This window comes from Rhincodon typus, chromosome 22, assembly GCF_021869965.1.
Source record: "Rhincodon typus isolate 14 chromosome 22, sRhiTyp1.1, whole genome shotgun sequence".
Lineage (NCBI taxonomy): Eukaryota > Metazoa > Chordata > Chondrichthyes > Orectolobiformes > Rhincodontidae > Rhincodon > Rhincodon typus.
In genome coordinates this window covers 10,022,351-10,031,319 of record NC_063353.1, presented here as the reverse complement: position 1 = coordinate 10,031,319, position 8,969 = coordinate 10,022,351, and the positions used below count along the sequence as shown (strand labels likewise).

Below are 8,969 nucleotides of genomic sequence, written 5' to 3'. Positions count from 1 at the left end.
TAGCATTAAAAACATTGAACACACACACACACACACACACACACACACACACACACACACACACAGCTAAAAGTGTTATATATATATGAGAATACAGATTACGAACAGGCCATTCAACCCTTTCAGCTTGTTCTACCATTTAGTGAGATTATGGCTGATCTATTTGCTGCCTCAACACTACATCCCTCCCAAACCCTGAACGGTTTCAATCAAGAACTTATATTTCTATATAAAGATCAAACGGATTTTTTCATTTAACCTATTTTGCTAATCAACCTGTTCAAAGATGTTATTACACACCTCTGGAGCAGATGGGACTTGAACCCAGCCCTCCTGGTCCTGGGGCAGGGACCCTATCGCGGCACCACAAGTGGGGCCTTCATAGAACATGAAATAACACCACAGAGGCTGGTATCCTGTCACCAAGTCATCTTTTATTTACACATGCATTGGACTTGACACTGCTTTTCATAGCACGCTCTCAGAGTGAACAGAATCTCTGATACGCTTGTTTTTATCTGTCAGCCAGGGCTCCCTGATTGAACCAGATCAACAGCCCCAATCAGGGAACTCAGATTCTATGAAGTCCACCTGGCCGACCTCATTACAATCACTACGGAACACTTCACAAATTTGTGTGCCATCCTTGTGCAGGCCCATGTTAATCTTCTCTGTATCGCTCTGGTTTTAGTACACACGCAGCCGAAGTAAGCACAAATTCTGTATTAAAAGCAACTATTTTAGTTGGATTAGAAACTGAGGTTAATACACAAAAATGGATAACCTTTATAACATGGCTGCAGTTTCAGAAGCCTGGCAAGCTGATTGGGGTTCAAAAGAGCTGGTATGATTTTCTTTGAACCTGGCAACGAACAATGGAGTTGATGATTCTCACAGCCTCCAACTTCTTACTCGAGAGATGAAATTAGCCTGATTGCCAAAATCAGGGAAGTAGAATTTAGTAAGGAAGATATTTGGACAGAGAATTTATATACCTTTTTAAAAATTTGGCAATCTGGTAGGACAATAATAAGTCAATAGTATTCCAGTCTTCCTTAGAGAGGGGGTGGTGCCAGAGGATTGGAGGACAGCAAATCCTATTTTTTTTTAGGGATAAACCTAACAACTGCAGGCCAGACAAGTAGAGGGAAGACTTTAGAGAATACGGGCAGAATCTTCCCAGGCCCTGAGCAATGTGAACAATTTGGAGAAATTGGGTGAGAAGTTGAGCGAGGCCGTTCTTGACGTAGAGAGTGAAAAATCATGCTTCCCAACAAACAACTGGATGTCAAGACAAGATTCTTGCTAGTAAAGGGTGAGAGGCCCATTAATGTGGATTATTGCTTACTATCATAGAAACCCTGCAGTGCAGAAAGAGGCCATATGGTCCACTGAGTCTGCACCGACCTTCTGAATAGCATTCCACCCAGACCCAACACCCCACCCCATCCCTGTGTTTGCCAAGACTAACCCACACATCCCTGGATATTATAAGGCATTCTTTTAGCATGGCCAATCCATCTAACCTGCACATGTTTGGACTGTGGAGGAAACCAGAGCACTGGGCAGAAACCCACACAGACAGTCACCCAAGGCTGGAATCGAACCTGGATCCCTGACGCTGTGAGGCAGCAGTGCGAACTACTGCGCCACCTGAGAAACAGTGTGGCCATGTGGAAGGAAAGGAGGGCCATGCATTGGCCAGGAATTGAACCAGGGCCTCCTGCGTGGCAGGTGAGAATTCTACCACTGAATCACCAATCACTTTACTATTACTTAATCTCATCTCACTAAAATGCATATTCTTCCACCTGCTGGGATAGAGTGAGTGAGAGATTGGATTAGCTTTGGTTAAATGGGGCACCATAAGGGCACGGCTCATAGTTCATAAGGCAAGTTTGGGTTGACATGCATGCGAACGTTCACTAGAACCTGGGTGGAGAAACCCTTCGTGAAACTCAAAATAACTGACACTTAGCCAATTTCTGGTAAGATTCAGCCCAGTAATTCGAGATAAAATTAGTTGCTACTAGTTGTTAAAGCCAAATTGAATTTGACAAATGATGTGGATATGGCCACTCAAGAGCCATTTGCTTGGAGCTAAATAGTATACTTGAAGTAAAAGTAAAGCTGATAGGAATAAAGAGAGAATGGCAGCATGGTTACAAAACTGAGTCAGGAATAGAAAATAGACAGCAATACTGAATGGCTGGTAGTTCGGGTGGGAGGAAGACAGACTGCGAATGTTTGCTAAGTAATAATGCAGGAGTTTACAGTTAAATAGTCCAATCACTGCTCCTTTTGATACATATAAATGAGCCGTGTTTGGTATAGACGGCATAATTTCAAAGTTTACAGATGATACAAAACACAGAAAAGCACAAAAACATTTGGATGATCATAAACAGATTTTAAGAAAATATGGATAGATTTGTGAAGGGAGTAGACACATGTAGAAGAAATGAAATGTAGAGTGTTTGCTGACGATACCATCACTTTAGGTTGGAGACAGACTACAGGAAAAAGACTGAGTGCTTAGTGGCATGGTGTAAAGACAACAATCTCTCCATCAATGTCAGCAAAACGAAAGAGCTGGTCATTGACTTTGGGAAGTGGAGTGGAGGGCATGCCCCTGTCCGTATCAATGGTGCTGAGGTGGAGATGGGTGAGAATGTCAAGTTCATGGGAGTGATGATCACCAACAATCTGTCCTGGTCCACCCACGTCGACACAATGGTCAAGAAAGCACAGCAACCTCTCTACTTCCTCAAGAGGCAAAGGAAATTTGGCTTGTCCACAAGGATTCCAGTTTTTATAGATGCACCACAGAAAGCATCCTACCTGAATGCATCACAGCACAGTATGCCAACTGCTTTGCCCAAGACAACAAGAAACTACAGAAAGTAGTGAACACAGGCCAGTCCATTACACAAACCAGCCTTCCATCAAACTCCATCTATATTTCCCACTGCCTCAGGAAAGCAACCAACATAATCAAACACTCCTCCCACCCCAGTTATACTCTGTTCCAACCTTTCAACCGGGCAGAACATATAAACGTTTGAATACATGTACCAACAGATTCAAGGAAAGCTTCCTCCCCACTGTTACCAGACTTTTCGATGGATCTCTCAAATGTTAATTCTGATCTCTCTCTTTGTACCTTCTCTGCGGCTGTTACACTATTCTGCACTCTGTTCTGCTACCCTGATGCACTTTGTATGGTACGTTCTGCCATTAGAGCACACAAAACAACACTTTTCACTGCATCTTGGTACATGTGGCAACAATAAATCAATCAATCACAACTGATCAGAAGAATGAAGAGAGTTAAAATAAACCAAAAAGTACAATTTTAAGGGAAGTAAAGTGACAGAAAGACCTGAGGATGCTGTGCACAAATTTTTGAAGGTGTCAGAGCAAGTTGTGGAGGTTGTTTAAGAACATTTGGAATCAGTGGATTTATTACTAGAGGAGTAGACTGTAAGAGCACAGAAGTCATGCTAAACCTACGTAAAATACTACTTAGGCCACAGCTGAAGTGTTGTGTTAAATTGTAGTCATCTCACTTCAGGAAAGGACACTAAGGCCTTGGAGCAGGTACTTTGGAGATTTACAACAGAGGTTCCAGGCTTCAGGGACTTCAGTCATGTTGAGAAGCAGGAACTGTTCTCCTTAGAGCAGAGAAAAGTTGAGAGGATATTTGATAGAGGTGTTCAAAAACATAAACAGTTTTGACAGAGTAAATAAAAAATAAACTGTTTTCAGTGACAGAAAATGCAGTGACAAGACAACACTGTTTCAGGTGATTGGCTAAAGTACCAGAGGCACCACTGGGAAACTTTTTTTAAAAAAATGCATTAAATTGTGAAAGGGATTGCCTGCAAGGGTGGTGGAAGCAGATTCAACAGTGACATAAAGAAGAGAATTGAATATATCCTTGAAAGAAAATAATTACAGGGCTATGGAAAAAGTGCAGGGGTGTGGTATTAATTGGGTAGGGATATCAAAGGGAGCTCTGTCATGAATGGCCTCCTCTGCATTGTATAATTGTACAATTGTAATATTTTTATTGTGGTTTCCTGATAAATATGTTCTTGAAGTAAGTATCTTCTATGTTGTTTATGTTTGAACAGCGTGATCTATGTGATTAAAAGCAGTAACCTGTTTGTTCCTTTTTTGGATTAATTGGTCTTCAGAAGTTCTGGAACAGATTAGGTCAAAACCATCTCGGATGCCAGAGTGCAGTCCTGAGGAAGTCCTTTAACATATCCATAAGCTTCATTGAAATTTTGGAGTAAGAATTTAAGAGCCATTTGCACCATTTCTGGGTTTCTTCTATGGAACTTACGAACGGATAGCTCCTGTGAAGGAGAGAGTTTTGTAAGAATGTAGGGTACAAGTTAATTGTAAGACCAACATCAATTACAGACTGAGTTTTTAAAGAATCAATCTAAATGTTTATTCATCTTGATAAGATACAAGTCCCATTCCAGGTACGTTTTCAAAGGTTTTATAGAATTTGTAATGTTTATCACAAGTACAAAAGAGGTGATACTTAATGAGGCAGTGATTTTCAGTCTATCCATGCTGGGAGTTTGCGATTTGACCAGTTACCAGTCTCTTGTCTGTTCACTGAAGTTCTTCTTCTTTTTTCAATCTTCTTTATCGATCAAACCACTAAAACTCAAGCCTTAAAAACAATTACTAGCCCCTATGCTTGCATGGTCAAACATGTGCTGAAATCTAATTTACCATTCAGAGTATAAACAGTTTGAAAGCCTTTGTACTGCAGTAGTACTGTCCCTACTCCTCAGCCAGGGGGGCCTGGGTTCAAGTCCTACCTGCTCCAGAGGCGTGTAATAATATCTCTGAACCAGTTAATTGGGGAAATATCTGCATAAACAGTTCAAATAATATTTGGCTAAACAATGTCTGCCTTATTCCTGAACACTTCTAAAGAAATCAATGTCCTATCAGTGATATCATTTCCTGTTGTTTCCTGGATCATTTGTTCATATATCAGTCATTTTATAAGATTGTCCCTTTTATAACAGCATGTGTTGCTTAGCTTAATGATGCTGCAGATCTTTCCCAAGATAAGGTGACACTGATAACAATTAATTAATCTGCGTAGAATATGCAGTATCATTCCTCTATATATCCCAAATGATGAGTTTAAGAATTCTCCAAAGTCTATCAATATCCTTTAAGAATGAGAACTGTGACTCCACAAAACCTGCTAGTGCTGAAAACAAATTAATATTCAATAATACCACACAAATTAATACACTGAGGCGATGCATATTTTCAATTACAAAACTGAATCGTTTTAGAACATAGCTGTGTCTTTGAACAAAAGTTGTGTCCACTTCAAAAACATTTTTACATACCGGAGCCTAAGTTTACATTAGTCTGAGCCATAAAACAGCTTTAAAACCAACTCTTGATTTAACCATTAGGCTTTTCACAACTAACCACACGTAAACGTACTTTGATGGAATCCCGCCTTTGCTTAGTCATGCCAAAATTATTAACTATTGAAAAACAACCTAATTCTGCAGTTTGACCAAGGGATGGTACAATTTTGATGATACTATGGCTTTATGAGGTATATTTTGTCCTGAATTTATTTTATGATGAAAGGTTGAGACAGAAGTAGCAAGTGGACTGCTCAAAGCCGATAAAGTAAACAGCTTGTGCGGCCTTGGGTTTTTTTTTTAAGTTGGAACAATAGAAGCAGCATGAATGTGGATCAAGCTCCCACAGAATCAGGATTTATAGTTTTAGTTATCAGTAGCAGTTGCTGAGGTCTTGAAACTGCATGTGGAAGTTCTTATTCCTCGCTCTGTTACAGTTAACCGCTGGGGTTCTCTTCTTGCTGCTGGAATTGCATGTGAGACAATCTATTTTACTGAATTTACCTTTGCCAAGAGTGTGTTTATGGGATGTTACTATATTGTAACAGTCAATGAGTAGTTTTTTGTAAGTATTTCTATAGAATTACTGTTAAGACAATTCTTTTTTATTTTGTCTGTATTTTAGCTATAGTGTACAAATAAACTGTGCTTCAAGTCTGATAGCTTGACCAATTGAATTGTATCCAGATTGCAACGCCTTGCACTTTCCTTTAAAATAAGTAAAAGTTAGGGTCTAGGCTCTGTCCTTGACATGTTTTGAGGGGTTTTAGTCTGGTCCATAACACAGTAACAGAATTCCAAGTCGAGATGATTCATGTCCTGCAGGAGAACTTGCAGCTGGTGACATTCCAATGCAACTGCTGCCACTGTTCTTCTAAGTTGTGCAGGTCAAAGCGTGGCAATAAGAAACCTCACATACTGCATCCTATTGATATGCTGCCACTCTATGCTAGTGCTAGAGAGAATAATTGTTTAAGGTGGTGAATGCTGTACCATACAAGTGGACTGCATTGTCCTGGAATTCTTCTTGATAGTTACATGAGCTACAATCATCCAGGCTAGTGAGGAGGATTCCATCACACTCTTGTCTTGTGTTTTATATGTAGTAGTCAGGCAGTGAGTTACTCACTTTGGTATTTGCAGCCTCTGACCTATTCTATGTATGGATAGATTCAATTTGGCTTCTGAACAATAATAACTCCCAAGATATTAATGGTAGGGCATTCAGCAATGATAATGCCGTTGAATATGGGTAGATGTTTTTTTTTCCCTGTTGGAGATGGCCATTGCTGATGTTACAGCTGTGAGGAGTAGGAACACACTGATTATCAAACCCTTACTACTCCACCAGCCACACCATTAATATCAATGCGTGGATCCAATCATCAGAGTGGGCAATTGCTTCTCTCTTATGTTACTCACCAAAATTAGAGAGATTTTCAACAGCTCCTTCCTCAAAACTAAAAAAAAAATGCTTAGCAATACTGAACTTAAACATTGCTAAAAGGTAGACAAGAAGTTGACGTTTTTCATCTTGCCTCTAGGATGCAAGAAATAGATTTGATAAAAGGAGCTCCATTTTATCCAGCATGAGAAAGGGGCACTGATTGCCAATGGTGTCCCAACCATCAGGATGCTGCAGCTAATTAGCTGTCTCCATTTTTATGCAAACGTTGCAATGTATGTACAAATTTCTTTTGTCTATATTAAACAAAATAACTCAAAATAAACCATTTATTATAAACATAAATCCTTTCCTCTAACGGGAGAGCTGTATGCCAACAAATAAATGAATTGATACAACTGCCAAAGAAGGTCTAATTTTGCATTGAACAGGGATTTTATTTAGGTGAAGGTGTGGGCTGTGTCTGAATCCCTAGCAGATGGCAATGAGATGATGTCAGTCTCCATGGTCTTATCAGTCACAAGTCAGCGTGAGCCTCATTGAATTTATGCTGAACGGGGGCATTAAATGAGTGAACCAAGGTCAGAGAGCATCTCCAATGTCTGATTAGCCACCCTGATACCAAACTTCACAACAGTTGCTTGCATAGTGTGAGCTGACCAGCATCATCCATGAGTAGGACACTGAGCTCGTGTTGGTCACTTCTGTTCATTAAAAAGGTGATGTTCGCAAAAGGGGCACAAATAATGACAGCGCAAGTAAAATCACGCAGTACCCAGTGAAATACTGCAGCAGGACAAATGTAAAAAAAACAAAAAAAAATTCAACAGAATTAATACACCTACAGTAATTTTTACAATTTACAATGTTTAGCTAGAGTATATTAAAAATCTTATCCTTCGTTGCAAAACCCTCCACAATTTATTCCGTATCTATCTCTTGAACATCAAATTCTACAACCTACAGGTCACTGTATCCCGTGCCTTATTACCTCTTGTACATTTAAATCATTTTATCACTACCTTCACTTACCTAGGCTCTAAGCTAATTTCCTACCTAGATCTCTTTGCCTCTCTTAACCTCTCTATCCTCCTTTAAGACGTTCATTAAAGCCTACTTTCCAACAAATTTATGGTTATCTGTTTGAATATCTTCCTGAGCCGAATTTTGTTTGGTAACACTGTGATATTTTACTATGTTCAGAGTGCTACATAAATTAAAGTTGTTGTTTTAAGCTTGATCCTGATTGTTCATTGCCATAGGATATCAACAAGTTCCAAGAGCAAATATTTTAAAGTCTACAGCTGTAATGAGAATACAGTGGTATTGATATTTTAATATTCTCAGTAGTCTATTAACTCTGCAACATGAAAACCAAATTCCCTATTCAAATTTATACATGGTATGTAAATGATTGAAAACGGAATGAACTCCAAACATGACCAATGAACATTAACAAAACACAGGGTGCTGAACAGTATAATTTCTATGCTATCAATTAAGGAGTTCTGCAATCATTTGCATGCTAAAATGATCACAATTGTGCAAATCTTTCATTTTTTATTTTGTTTTAACGATTATCCATAACTATGTCACGAATTATGATTATTTGACTTATTTATATTGTTGCGACAATTTGGTACATGAAGATTTTCTATAAACTAATTATATACTTAAAGGAAAAATACTATGATGTGATGCTACTATGGAGAGAGGCATTCTTCAAATTGTCCAATAAGTGCTCTTGTAAATTGCAGTTTGTCTACATAAATTCATGTTCTTTTTTCTTATTGCATTGTCAAAATAAATTCATTGCTGAATATCAAATGAAAGTGTAGTTCCCTCAATAACTAAATCAGTAAATACACCACATTATGTCATGCTAAGCCAAAGAGAGCAGAACACTGCAGATTTGATATGCAGTTTACACTAAGTTCACTGATTTCAGTCAGATTTGTGTAGCTACAGTTAGCTTCCAGGTTTCTGAGATGGTGGGGAGGAGAAGTTTGTGACAACACAATTTATAAAATATTTCATTTTAAAATAAAAAAAATTACAATCTGGCTAATTCAAGCACTGTAACACAGGCAGAAGCATGCATTGTTTCAACTCACTCTGTGGTTTCACTTTTGGTATGAATGGGG

General features: G+C 38.8%; 1 non-coding gene across 1 annotated transcript; it reads right to left on the bottom strand.

Moving 5' to 3' along the window:
• Positions 1 to 609: 609 nt before the first annotated feature.
• On the bottom strand, positions 610 to 713 carry LOC125485824. The gene has a single exon (XR_007264514.1). It is a non-coding gene; the product is annotated as a U6 spliceosomal RNA (small nuclear RNA).
• Between the last annotated feature and the right edge of the window lie 8,256 nt (positions 714 to 8,969).